Source organism: Nanorana parkeri, unplaced genomic scaffold (genome assembly GCF_000935625.1).
Source record: "Nanorana parkeri isolate BGI_ZX_2015 unplaced genomic scaffold, ASM93562v1 scaffold422, whole genome shotgun sequence".
NCBI classification, from domain to species: Eukaryota; Metazoa; Chordata; class Amphibia; order Anura; family Dicroglossidae; genus Nanorana; species Nanorana parkeri.
This window is the reverse complement of record NW_017306690.1, coordinates 111,453-126,323: the sequence shown is the minus strand read 5'-3', so window position 1 is coordinate 126,323 and position 14,871 is coordinate 111,453.

Here is a 14,871-nt window from a genome sequence, read left to right as displayed (position 1 = left end):
GATTACATGTTAAAAATGCACATGCCATGTATGCTCCAGGTACTCGATCTTGCTCCATTTTATACATTTTTATTGTAATGTTAACCCTGACAAAACAGAGGAGGATGCGTGCAGTAAAATACAAATTGATTATGCCGCATTTTAACCACACGTGTGGAAGCCAATAGGAATCAGATTTTTTTATATGTTCCAGGTGCCAGTCAGTGGATGATGTAACGAAACATATCATATTATAGTCTGCGTGCACAAGGTCCAAGGCTTGAATGAAAGTGGTAAGGAAAGGAAAAAGGGATCTCGGCTTTTAAGTCACACAAATATGGTCATTGTATCGTAAATATTCAATTTTACATTTAGCAGCTGATTAATTAAAGAAGAAATTATTACATATGTCCATTTCACAAATATTCATTGATGTTCAAAGAGCTTGACTGGTTGTTTGCTAAATCAGTCCATCAGATTCTTCTGTAGATAAGTAATCCCTTATATGTTAATGAATAAATAATGAGTACATATACAGACATACAGTACATACAGAGGATCTATGTAGTTTTGAAAAAAATGTCAATATCTCAAAGTAAACTTCCACTAGATTGTAAGCTCTCATGAGCAGGGGTCTCCTACCTACTGTACTGAAATTGTATTGTTAATTGTATTGTCTCCCTCAGTTTTGTAAAACGCTGTGCAAACTGTTGGGCTATATAAATCCTGTATAATAATAAACAAAATTATCAAAATATCTCAAAATAATAAGCATGAAATGATCCTTCGTCTTCACATGGCGGGATTGATTAAATAAAGGAGTCATTTTTAAAGTTTATCTTGAATATCCAATGAGGCTGATAGAATTTAAAAAAAAAACATTTTTTCCCTCGAACTTGATTCAGTCTTTAGTAAATTTGCCCATCAGATCCTATATTCCATATACAAGTAGTCCAACATTGCACTTCTGAAGACTGGGCTCATATGATGGATGTATCCTTTTCATGCATAGAGATTGTTTTTAAGATGAATAGTTTGGTAGCATTTTCTGTAAACAATGGCGAAGAAAAGGATTACTTCCTATCAAAATGTTAGAGTTAACATCTGTCTGTTTCTCCTTTATAATTAGAAGATGCATTTTAGAAAGACAAAATGAAGCTCTATACATTTTGAACCTGTAGCAAGACGTAATGCCTGTCTGATACAACATACAGTTTTTCTACATGGAAGATGACAGGCTTGGAATAAATAATATGACTTAAAATAAATAATAATGACTACATTATTTTCTGTTTCTACATAATATCTCATCTGTTGACCTTGCACCTTCACTGCACTTTGTTATCAAGAGATAATTTTTCAGCTTAATGACAGGCATCACAGCATGAATGGAGGATGAAAATCAAGTCAGCGGGCCTCTAAAAATATGTATAATTACAGAAGGACTAGGATGAAAGCCATGCAAGAAAAGCAGCAGCCTAGGCATTGGCCCTTGTTCCGAAGACACCTGCCCTTCCCCTATTACCCTCCCACTTTTACTTCAGAAAATGTTGAACAGAAAGAAGACCAACTTTTACTGCAGAGCTACAAAGGGAAGTTATTAAAAGACCCTCATGTCCCCTGCACTTGGTCAATTCAGATCATATGACCAAGCACAGGGACACCTCTCCAGTTGCACATCCTCATAGTTTTGAGCAGCCTTATGGTCACCACTGCATTGCAACCAATGCACAAAGTCACATTGAGCTGGCTATGTGACCGGAAGTAAAGTTTGCCATACACAGCTTGAATTTCAGCTGACAAAAATTGAACTTCAGTTGACGAAATTGACTAAGTTGACTAAGTTCAGTTGACTAAGTGTCATGCCTGTTTGGTGTGGATGGGGAATCAATTGATTTTCTCTGGTTTAGCCACAGGCTGAAAAAGAGAAAATTTAGCCTTGTACGTTTGTCTAGCTTAAGAGTCTGCTTGACCAATCCTATATAGATCTCTGGATGAGGTTACTGATTGGTTCGGTGTTCTCATCTAAAGGTATCAGGTACAGGCTGCACAGTACAAGCTTAAAAGAGGCAATGGAAACTCAGGACTGGAAAACACTTCTTGAGAAATTAATTATGTGCAAACCTTAACCTTTTGTTACCAACTGATTTTATTGTCATCAAAATAAAATACTAATTGTTGAACAAGCTTCCACTTTACTGTAATTCTGTACAACACCTGTTATGCTCCAGATGTTTGTTCAACCCAGCTACTTCAGTTTTTTTATTGTGTTTGTACAGCCTAGATATAAATGTATAATCCACTATTTACTTTCCCAAGGTATTTAACTCTGTCCATATAATTAGCAATTTGGGCAATTTAGTAATATGGAATCACACATGTAATAATGTCTCAAAGAAGTCACCTCTGTCTTATGTGCTTTTTAAACTTTCTGATCCAAAAGCCACTAAAGTCACAGGTTTTGTGACATAACATCATGGCACCTCTGACATTCTCCTTTAAACAGCCAGCCTTTTCTGACAGTCTTCCAGAACATGAAATAGACTTCTACCAGTCTCTTACAACACGGTAATCAGGGGCAGCCTCAGACAATTGTTTTGGGGTGCTGTGCTGGGAGTATAAGAGGGGAAGCTAGATCCTCAGTTATACTAAAAGCAGACAATAAATAATGATAAGCTCCAATAACTGTAAGGACCAGCAATAATCCCTAGGACGGGATGATAACCCCCAGCATGCATTGGGGCCAACAATGATAGCCCCCAGCATGCATTGGGGCCAACAATGATAGCCCCCAGCATGCATTGGGGCCAACAATGATAGCCCCCAGCATGCATTGGGGCCAACAATGATAACTCCCAGCAAGTGTTGGGGCCAGTGATGATAATCCCCAGCAATTACCCCAGCAATGATAATGCCCAGCACGTGTCAGGGCAAGCGAAAACCCCAAGCACAATAACCCCCAGCAAGTGTCAGGGCATACAATAACCCACAGCAGGAGACATGGCAAGCAATAATCTCCAGCACAATAACAATCTCCAGAAGAATAATAACCCCCAGCACAGTAATACCCCCAGCACAATAATAACCTCTAGCTTAATAAAAACCACCAGCATAGTAATAATCCCCAGCACAATAACAATAATAAGCCCCCAGCACAATATAAAACCTCTAGCATAATAACAACCCCCATAACAACAATCATTGATATCAGTGTGGGGTATTAGCAATTATGGACTGTGCACATGTACCATTAAAATAGATCTGTGATACAAAATTGTAGTGTTCCGGACAAATACCCCTTTTCCCAAATGTGCAAAGAGTTCTGAATCATAACTTCTATGCGTGACCACTTAACACAGTTCTATTACTTCCGGTTCCGACACCTATGTTAACAGTAGCAGGGAGACGGTGCTCCCGCATTAGCAGCCAATACCTTATATAAAACTGACTACAGTACACACCCATACCTGCTACAGTGCCTTTGGAACCTGAGGTATGAAGATGAACCGGTTTCTGGCCAGTTCGAAGTCCCGATCACAATCTTTGCCACGGTCTGTCAGAGACACGAGGGCCGAGCGGGAAGACAAGATGGCAGGGAGTCAGCTTTCTCCACAACAGAGAAGGCCCTCTCCTGCACACTCTCTTGACATCAACTCGGACGACAGCTCACATGAACAAATAGCGACAGCAGTTGCCCATTATCACCTTGGCAGTAGAATCGGCTATACAACAGGGCCTCTCTTAACTACGTAAGGACTTGTCGGCCCAGGCCCACTCTATTTCTAAAGCGGAACAGCGGATCTCACTACTGGAGGATGAACTACAGGTGGCAAACACTGAGATGGCTGCTTTTGATGATCTTGGAAAATTGTTCTAGGAGAAACAATCTACGAGTGATTGGCCTCCCTGTGTTGTCCAAGGCTCAAATGCTTGCACACGATTGCCCCACCATTATGCCGGAGGCACTGGGCCTTCCCTCCACATATGTTGTGGAGTGCGCACACTGCCTGGGCCCTGTGCAGAATGACAGAACTACTTCTAGACCAGTCATCATCAGGTACCTTAATTATGCTGGCAGGTTTCTTATTATGCAAAAGTGTCGTACTTCTCGTTCGTGGAAGTCGATGGACATAAGCTGCTGATCTTGGCTGACTACTCAGCTGAAGTGGCCAGAAAGCGCAAGGCATTTAATAAGATATGCTCGGCTCTTTACCAGAAACAAATTCAGTTCACACTGGCCTACCCTGCAATGCTTCATCTGGAAACTCAGACGGGCCGTAAATGTTCTTTTCAGGATCCATTGGAGGTGGAGTCTTTCTTCAACATGTTGGTTTTGAACACGGGTTCTTCCTCCAAACTTTCTGTTCCCCAACATTCGCCTAGAAAAACTTTGAAGTTGATGAAACGCACATACAGGCATCGCTGATGCTTCCGATGCTTTTTTTATACACATGACTGCTGGGAGGCATTGAATCTTACCTAGTCTTACCTAGCAGCAGTGGGATATTGTGGCACTAATCCCGATACGGCCACATTGGAAAAAAGTGGAGTCAATACTTCAATGTTTTATGTTTCTTATTAACTTTTTGCTTACTGTCATATTAGTTTTAAACTTTTTCTACCTTTTTGCTGGTTGCCTGCTAGATTTCCAGTCTCTCATTGCTGAATGGTGGGAGGTGTCCCGTTGCGCTTCATTCATCTTCGCTGCTGTCATCAGGATAATCCCCTAATGAGTGTCCGGTTTGGGTATATATGCAATTTCCGTTCAGTCCTATAACTGTTACTACTATTGGAATATATAACCACTATTGTTCATGTCATCCTCGTTGGGGATTTTTATGAAAATTGTCTCTTGGAACATTAAAAGCTTAGGCTCACCACAAAAGAGTAATACAATATCACGCCATCTTAAACATCTAGATGCGGATGTGGCATTAATGCAGGAGACCCAAATTAAAACGGAGGATATCCCAAGCCTAAACATTTTTGGGCAGGGGAGGTATATGGCTCTCCCCCTGTTGGGCGCAGGGCGAGAGTGGCAATTCTCCTTTATAAAGGCTTGCCTATCAGTTATCCCAGGTATTTGAAATACTTCAATACTGAGCTCGGTTTTTCCAATATTTATATGCATAATTCGACAGTTAAATCCCATTTCAGTCAGCTTGCTACCTGGGTGTCGAAACCATCCAATATGCTCCATCTGGTGGGAGGGGATTTTAATTCCACCATGAACCTGAGGATAGGAGAAGGATAGGAGAAGGGCCTCTCACATTCAACCCGGTGGGTGTAGAACTCCCCCTCCTTCAAGTTCTGCCCTCTCCGATCTGGTTTCGGCAATGGATTTGCAAGATGCCTGGAGACTGTTACACCCCCTAGATCATGAATATATGCATTTCTCAATGGTCCATGATTGCTTTGCATGTTTAGACTATTTCTTTTGTACAAACCCATTGCTACAGATGGTTAAAAACGCTTAAATCCAGCACGTAGATACTCCTGCACTTTTTTGGGAAGCAGGTAAAGCATACCTCCGAGGCAGGATTGTGTCCTTTGTTTTTGCATACAAAAAAAGACGCCTGGAGCATTACAAGAGGCTAGTGATGCTGTACGTCATGCACAAAGGCAACTTATTGCTGACCCGCCCCCTACCACCAAACAACACTGGGAGAAGTTCAAGCAGACCTTTGATAAGTACGGAAATACGGAAACAGGGCAATATGCTAATTGATCCAGTTGCTATTAACCAGGCCTCAGAGCGGTTTTAGGACTCTCTATATGTCGTGAATGACATGAACCTAGAGGGAGCTGAGCATTTTTTGAGCCAGATATCTCTACCGACTGTAACGACTGATCAGCTTCAGGCCCTTAATATAGATATTACCAATGAGGAGATAGAGAATGTCATAAAGAATATGGCAGGAACCAAAGCACTGGGCCCCAACGGGTTCACTGCTGAATTTTTTAAAATCCTGAAAGATGACATTACTCACACAGTTCTATTTAGGTATAACATTTTGAGTGGTTACAGACAGAAGCTAAGATTCAAGTTTCTGCACATTTGGAGGAAAGGGACATTTGTCAGCAGCACTACAAGTTAGAAGTTTATCAATATCACAGATTGTTTTTTCTAAAACTATTCTTTACAGGTTATGTTACATGTCCACCACAGTCCATTTGACATACACATAGAGATTTGTGGCTAAAGTGTCTGTTCTGGCATTCTGGCCTGCCGCCACACTAGTAAGAATCATTGGTGTTAGTGTGGGTAGTAACAGGTTTTCACTTCTAATTACCAGCTGCAGCAGGGAAAAAAGACTTTATAGTCTCAGTCATCACACACTGACCTTAAACTTGAAAAGTACCAGCCAGCCCAGCAGCTAGGAAATACACAGTCCCACGTCGCTTCCTTTTCCCCTTCGCGCCAGACTCATGAAACCAACTCTATTAAGAGAGGCTCAGGGCATATAACTCCATAAGGGAGGAACAGAGCAGCCCTGAGGTGCCTGAAAGGATCTTGAAGGAGACTGAAGTGCCAACCCACAGGTTAGTTCACCAAGATACACATTTATTCCAAAGTGATAAAATAGAAAATGCAACAAGATGCGATAACATTGGTATCAGTGTGGGGTATTAAAATGATGGACTGTGCACATGTATCATTAAAATAGATCTGTGATACAAATTTGTAGAGTTTCTGGTTCTGTTATAAAGTCTTCAATGTTATCACATTGGAATAATCTAGTATATGGAAGACTAATAAATTACTAGTGAATTAGAAGACAGAAGGACCTGAGTATGGGTTCTCCTTTTTTATTACAATTGAATTAGCTTGTGTTTGTTTAGGTTTGTGTAGTTATTAGTATTGCCCATACTATATTACGTCAATTGCATTATATCTGTCAGCATTCTCTATGGGCCATTAGGATTTCTTTGACATAAGCACAACTCTGCTGCTGAGCTGTGAATCAGGGTTACCCAAAGGACAAGCCACATACTTTTTTTAGCTGTTTAGTCAGAGTTTAAACACCACATACTAACACAAAGAGAATTGTTTGTTGGCAGATGCATCAGTGGATCATATTGCAGGCTTCTACAGGGAAACGGAGTAATAAAAACATGAATCACTCTCATACTTGATGGACTAATTACAATAACTTTGCTATGCGATGGTACAGATCTGTAAAAGAACTCTCATCTTATTGTGGGAATTGTGGGGGTAGGACAGTTAAATAAAAGTATTTTGTAAAGCTTACTGTAGGTGTAGACTCTTAAACAATGCAAAAATCCCCTAGCATTCCAGCCAGCTAGCCAGCACAGAAAGCTTAGCTAAAAAATATTTTCTAACATTTCGACTAAAACCAAAGAATCAGATGCAGAGAATTGCAAATATATAGGAAGCTATACGGCCATGCCTCTCTGGAAAGTATGGTTCTACTATAATCTATGTCACCTATGAGATATACAGTATAGCAATGAATACATTGAAGGAACCTTGCCTGGTGTATGCAGCGGCGTATTTAACTTTGCTGCTGCCCTAGGCAAGGCAGCAGCGCCGCCCCCTCCCCCGCAGCTTCTCGGAAAATCCCCCCTCCCCTGATTGACCCGTCGGGGGGGGGATGTGCAGCTTTGTCCTAGGCAAGGCAGCAACGCCGCCCTCAGCGAATCTGCCGCTCCAGGCAAACGCCTTGTTTGCCTCGCGGCAGATACGCCCCTGGGTGTATGCCCAGCACACTTTAATGGTAGTGAAATACAACACACAAGAAGCACAGACCGGCATTAACTCATCAGTAAATAGAACTAGTTGGGAAAAAAAATATTACATTTATTTGCATTTTGAAAGAAAACCTATAAAATGATATTCTGAAAAAACACAAAAGTATATTTTGCTGACCATCAGGGTGATATATTTTCCTAAAGTACTTTATGTTAGGGTATGCTACATCTACATAAAAAAAAATAACCAAAATATGTTAAAAGTTATAAACTTATTTTAAACTTTTTGTGGAACATAACATGTATTGATTGCCCATATTACATCATAAACTGCTCCAGCCCAGTTGCACAGCTAGGTTTCAGCTGTTACAAAACTCATATTCCAAATGGTGTAGCTACAGATGTTGAGGTTCCACCTCAAAGTTGGGTCTTAAACCTCACCATACTGCATCCTCCTCCTACTGGGCCTACCTATACTATCTACCTCACTAGGCCTTATTACTGTGCCATTTCCCTGCTACTGGGAACCACGTTTATGGTTTATACAGCCATTGTGGCCCCCCCCCCCTTTACTATACACTACACCTGAGTGCTGGGCTACCCTTTCACAGTGCTGAATTATAAGTTACACCCTGGGACAGTAAAGGTGGGGACTGGGATGGCCTACTAGGACAATGCTATGGCCCCTGATCCAATGCCACTGCACATCACTAGAGTCCCACGTCTTAACCTGAGGCCAGAATACTCAACCCCAGACATTTAGCTAAATATCTGGATCTGTCACGTACCTTAGGGGAGTCTGAGTTGACGAGTGCGGCCTCTCTCACAGCTCCGGTCCCGGAGCACCTGGACTGGTTACAGGGGCGCCGGGGCACAGAGGGGCAAGGGTGTCAGAGGCTGGTTAGCCTGTTGCGTCTGCGAGATGAGATGAAGTGCGTAGATCCGGGCAGGGAGCAGGGTGTGGATGCACCGAAGTGGATCAAGAAGGCTCTAGATCAGATGAGCTGAGGAAGCTGGAAGCAGAACACACAAGGCAGGAGGATCGTCAAGCAGGCCGAGGTCATCAACGAGCTAGCAACGTGGTACAAGGGGTGAGGCAGAATCAAGGTCAAAACCAAGCCTTCAGGGAGCAAGCAACAACAGAGGGTAGTCCAAGCCAGGTCAGTAACGGGTAATCAGGATACAGAATTTATAGGAACACAGAACTCTGACGATCTGACAGCATAGGAGGATAGCTGAACACAGCCTTTATAGCCCAGTTGGCGCCAATTGTTCAAATGAAACGTCGGCATGTGCCTGTGCGGAAAAACACGCGCATGACCCACACGTCCACTCAAAGACGCCGCTCCTATTACGGCTCTATGGTCCGCAACAGGTGCATGCGCAGACGGGGACATTCGAACTCCGGCTCTGGCTTTCTGACAGGATCAGGATACAAGAATTTGTAGAGAAATTTGTGAAAGATCCAGTAGCCTACTGGTTGGCTAGATATACAAAGCAGTCTAGTACTGTATAATCTGTATTATTTATTATTGGTATTTAAATTGCGCTGACAATTTATGCAGCGCTTTACATAGTGTACATTCACATCAGTCTGTGCCCTCAAGGATCTTACAATCTAAGGTCCCTATCTCACATGCATACATAGGAGGACCAATTTAGGCAGGAGCCAATTAACCTATTAGCACATCTTTGGAGTGTGGAAGGAAACTGGGGTACCAAGAGGGAACCCACACAAGCGCAGAGAGAACATGCAAACTCCTTGCAGATAGTGACTGTGAACTAAAATCCAAATGCTTTCAATGGTCAAAAGAGTTGTGCTTTTCTTCACAGGGCACATGTACCGGTACCTGTATTTGTTAAATGGAATAGTTATCAGTTCTCTAATTGTAGTTTAGCGCCATATGAATATATTTCAGCGTTCTCCTATGTTGAGTGACATCCCCACAGTAGGGGACAGTGGGAAACTAGCAATGTAAACCTTAAAAATACATTCAAGCACCCTACAAACATTCAGCTTATTTGTGTATCAATCAGCTGTAGATCCTCAAAGTATCTTCCTTCTGGAGAGGGGGGGGGGGGGGCTTCTTTTGTTCTCTGTGGTCCCTGTGTGTGCTGTAAAGTAGCCACCGCTCCAAGCTTGCTCCCATGATGGACTACAACCTCGCCACAAATTAGTAAACTATTTTAGTCCATAACGAGAGCGAGCTTGTAGTGGTTACTACTTTACAGCACACACAGGGACCATGGGGAACAAAAGTAGCCACCCTCCAGAAGGAAGGACAGTGTCAGCATAAATTCAGAGATGATTTGAGGATCTACAGCTGAGTGATACACAAATAAGCTACATTTTCGTTAGGGTACTTAAATTTATTTTTAAGGTTTACCTCATGAGTTTAGTGTCCCTTTAGGTAGACAAAGCTATAAGACAATATAAAATAAACTAAACACCAAAGACCCAATACTGGAATGTGCAGCCTTGAGGCCATCCACCACCACCTCTCAGTTCTTGAATGATAAAAGTCACTCAACAACCAGGCATACCAATTTATTGCTGGTGAGATAAGATCATGATCAATGAGATGTAACAGCAGCTAAATTCTTGGGAAATAGAGCAGAGAAAATGTTCCCCTGCTTGGACTGTATGCTCAAGGACATGAAGGAAAAATGTAGATACCAGATTGTAGATCAGTTACAGTAAAGGTTTAGCATGAAATCTCACATGACGTGGAACTCTTATTTTTTTTCATTATCAAAAATACTACAATGGTGCATTGCTTAAAGTACCGTATATACTCGAGTATAAGCCGTCCCGAATATAAGCCGAGGTACCTAATTTTAGCCAAAAAAACTGGGAAAAAGTATTGACCCGAATATAAGCCGAGGGTGGGAAATGAGGCAGCTACTGGTAGATAGATACCAATAAAATTACATTAATATTTATTTAAAAGAAAAATAACCTAGCTCTGTAAGTGGAAAAGGGGGTACAGGGCTACATATCATGTACTACGGATCATTTAACCCATTCATATTAGCAGAGGATAATTGTAAATCTATTGTTCAGTGCACTCTATATGTAGTATATAGTACATGTACATATAGAGTGCCTGCAACAATACATTTACAATGATCCTCTGCTAACATGAATGGGTTAAATGATCCATAGTACAGGGCTACATACAGATCATTTAATACATTCATGTTAGTATAATTGTAAATGTATTGTCTGCACTGTATTAGCAGTATATACTCTATATAGAGTATATACTGCTAATACAGTGCAGACAATACATTTACAATTATACTAACATGAATGTATTAAATGATCTGTATGTAGCCCTGTACTATGGATCATTTAACCCATTCATGTTAGCAGAGGATCATTGTAAATGTATTGTTGCAGGCACTCTATATGTACATGTACTATATACTACATATAGAGTGCACTGAACAATAGATTTACAATTATCCTCTGCTAATATGAATGGGTTAAATGATCCGTAGTACATGATATGTAGCCCTGTACCCCCTTTTCCACTTACAGAGCTAGGTTATTTTTCTTTTAAATAAATATTAATGTAATTTTATTGGTATCTATCTACCAGTAGCTGCCTCATTTCCCACCCTCGGCTTATATTCGGGTCAATACTTTTTCCCAGTTTTTTTGGCTAAAATTAGGTACCTCGGCTTATATTCGGGACGGCTTATACTCGAGTATATACGGTATATGTAATCACAATCACTAGAATCTCATTTGAGCTTTAACATGATAATGTCATTTTCAACCCATTTTAATATTTTTACATTTGCAGTTTTAATTAAAAAAATACCTAAAGAACCTGCCATGAAGGTCCTTGTTCAGGCACTTCCTGTTATAGGCTCTGTCTCTGTCTTCCAACTGTGCTCCTTTCATACAGGGGCTTCTGTTGGGGACTACTGCATATAACCAATTGAACACACAATATGCAGGCATAGTCAACTGTTGTCATCATCAGGAAACCTGCCCTGAGAAATGCCATGCAGCCATCGCTGGAGTACCTGTATGTAGACACCTTAACATTGGATCATAAAAATGACTTTTTCGAGGCTTCTAAGGGGTCTAAGAGTACTGGTGTGTGTTACCTATCTGGTTTTATTTTGCAATAGACAGGGCTGTAGAGAAATGCAGTCTAAATTCCAAATGGTACATATCTGCTGTAAATTCCATACAACACATCTATTTAATCACTTTTGTGTAGTTGTTGTCCTTGTGTCGTTTTGGAGTACTTGTCTCGCCCAGATCTAGTTTATGAACTTTATTCTGATATTCAATAAGGGAGATTTTCAGTTACTTATCTATATTCTATGTTTGTTGTACATACTATGTTAATTAAAAGCAAAGTTTAAATGATCGTTGCATAGGGCATTATTCTCTTATTATATCAGTACAGCTATTCCTCACTTAACGACCTACCTACCACTCGCACTTACGACTAGCTCTCCGACCGTGGAAACGTGGCAGCGCGGCGTTTCACAGACTTCATCTTCATCAAGTACTGTATCTACAGATTTACAGTATACTGTACAGTACTGTACATCTCCAACACTATATATACAGGTGAAACTCGAATAATTAGAATATCGTGCAAAGTTCATTTATTTCACTAATGCAACTTAAAAGGTGAAACTAATATATGAGATAGACTCATTACATGCAAAGCAAGATAATTCAAGCCGTGATTTGTCATAATTGTGATGATTATGGCTTGCAGCTCATGAAAACCCCAAGAACCCCAAATCCACCACCTCAAAAAAGTAGATTATTACATGCAATCAATAAAACAAGGATTGTACATAGAACAATATCGGACCTCTGAAAAGTACAAGCATGCATATGTACTCAGTACTTGGTTTGGTCCCCTTTTGCACCACTTACTTTTGCATGATATTCTAATTATTCGAGTTTCACCTGTATGTGTAGTGGCCCTGCAGCTTTCAAGCATGAGCAGGTATCCCTCTGTTTGTTGCCAGTCTATAGTAATCCTTATTTTACTAGGTCATCTTCATACCTCCAAAACTCTTCATATGAGAAAAAGGGACACTTGTATTTAACAAAAATGGACACACCCCTGCCATGTCCCCAGTTATGATGACCATTAGGAATTTACATGCCAAAAATGAATGGTTAAATCCAGAATTGTTTGTTCCACCATTACTTTTCCTTTATACTGGATTTTCAAAATAGCATATAAGATAATTAAGAGATAGGATAAACAATTTAGTGCATAATAACACTTTTGGTAGTTAAATAGTCCCTATCCATAGATATATGTACATCGGACCAGAAAGAGAAGGAGGAAAGCGAGAATGAGGGATATGGTCCCAAATGAGGGACAGTTGGGAGGTATGCATCTTATGTCTAACTTCAGCAACTATGCCGTATTTGAAAAGGTGGTCACTGGTGAAAAAATTATGGAAATAAATGAATTCCCAAGATATTAAAATGGCACTATCGTGTGAGAATGAGGGTTTGGTAATCTTTTACAGTACTTCCCTCATACTGGGAAGCAGACAAAAGGGCTCTTCTCTTGCCTGAGCTGTGATTGGATGTATTATTAAATAGTCTTAATGCTAATGAATGGTACGGGAAGAGGGCTACCTAGGATTTTAGGATCATAATATACTGTGAAACATTGCACATATCTCAAACTCTTGATCATTGTTTTTAGAACTCCATGCTATGTTGCAGCTCTGTAGATATATCCCTATGTAATACTGGTCATTGTCAAGCTTAAGATGCCCGCAGCTTGGCAGTGAATGCTTAATTAGTTATCAGTTATTAGCAAAGATGTGATACACTTATTACTTCTCTGTACTTAGATAATAAAACCTAAATTGAGCAAGTGGAAGAGCAAACCTAAACACAGCACATAGAACCAGTAGAGGGCACTGACATTCAGACCAATGCAATGCTTTGAGGTGGCTGTCAACAGTTTCATCCTAAAATACATAAATCCAGAATTTAAATATGAATTGAAGAAACGGCCTTAGCTTTCTAAATGACGTAAATACACAGCAGTGTTTACTTAAAGCAGGCAAATGTTTTTCATTCCATGCAAAAAATAGCATCCTTGCCACAAAAGATGTGTTTTTGAGAAAAGACAACTTAGAACCTGACATTCCAGTTCTAGGCGTTCTTTTACGTCGCATTTTAATGTTTGTGCTAAAGGAGGAAAAAGAGTTTATGTACCCGGAATGCTTCTCTGATTACTCCAGTTTTTCCAAAAATAAACACACAAGAAAACCAAAGAATGTAGCCGAGGCCACCCTCACGCCAACTTCGCTCGGGAACTCCAGCTTAAGCAAGAAGGGCTATTACTCACAAAGTCCATTTAATCTTGGTGGTCCTCTTTTTAATTAAAACAAATGAAGCCTGCTGACTTGCTCCAAATAAATATTTGAAGGAAAAGATTCATTGGCATATGTAATGTAATTTAAAGAAGACAAGCCAGGAAAATGTTACAGCGGATACAAAAAAAGCTATAATAATATTAAGACGAAAAAAAAAATCACATTAACAACACACAGCCAGCGAATCAAAGAAATGTGGACTTTTATTTGATCCTCATACAAATCTGAAAATAGATTTCTCTTTGAAGAGGCTGAATGTATTCCTTAATGAAAACAGGCAGCATTTAACTACGAAAGAAAATAAATGTTTCTGTTTGGATTTTAGCAGCTTTTGTCTCCATTCATAATTTGTTACATTTTGGTATATGCACCTTTTCTAGAGCTCGGTTACTGCATTGCATTACATTACAGTCTTATACTTTTCACTGAATCCTAAACTACTCTTCTAAACTACTCTTCTAAAAAAATATTTTATTTGCTATGCAATCCAAAGACAATCAACAATGTGTATTTTTTTTTATGTAATCCTATAAAGACAAACAAACATAACAAATAAAAACAAAAACTCACATATGAATGTAAAACGAAACAAAAATAAAAAAAGAACAGTTAAAATGTAATATTTAAAGGCAGAAGGAGAAGAATGGTTTCATTACAGCTAGTTAATTAGGGTTAATAAGGAGTTGAATAGGAACAATTTGTGATAATACAACCCTTTTTTATGTGGGAGGATGCTGGAACTGACATTATGTACAGATCAAATAACACTCTTTTGATCTGCATGTAAAA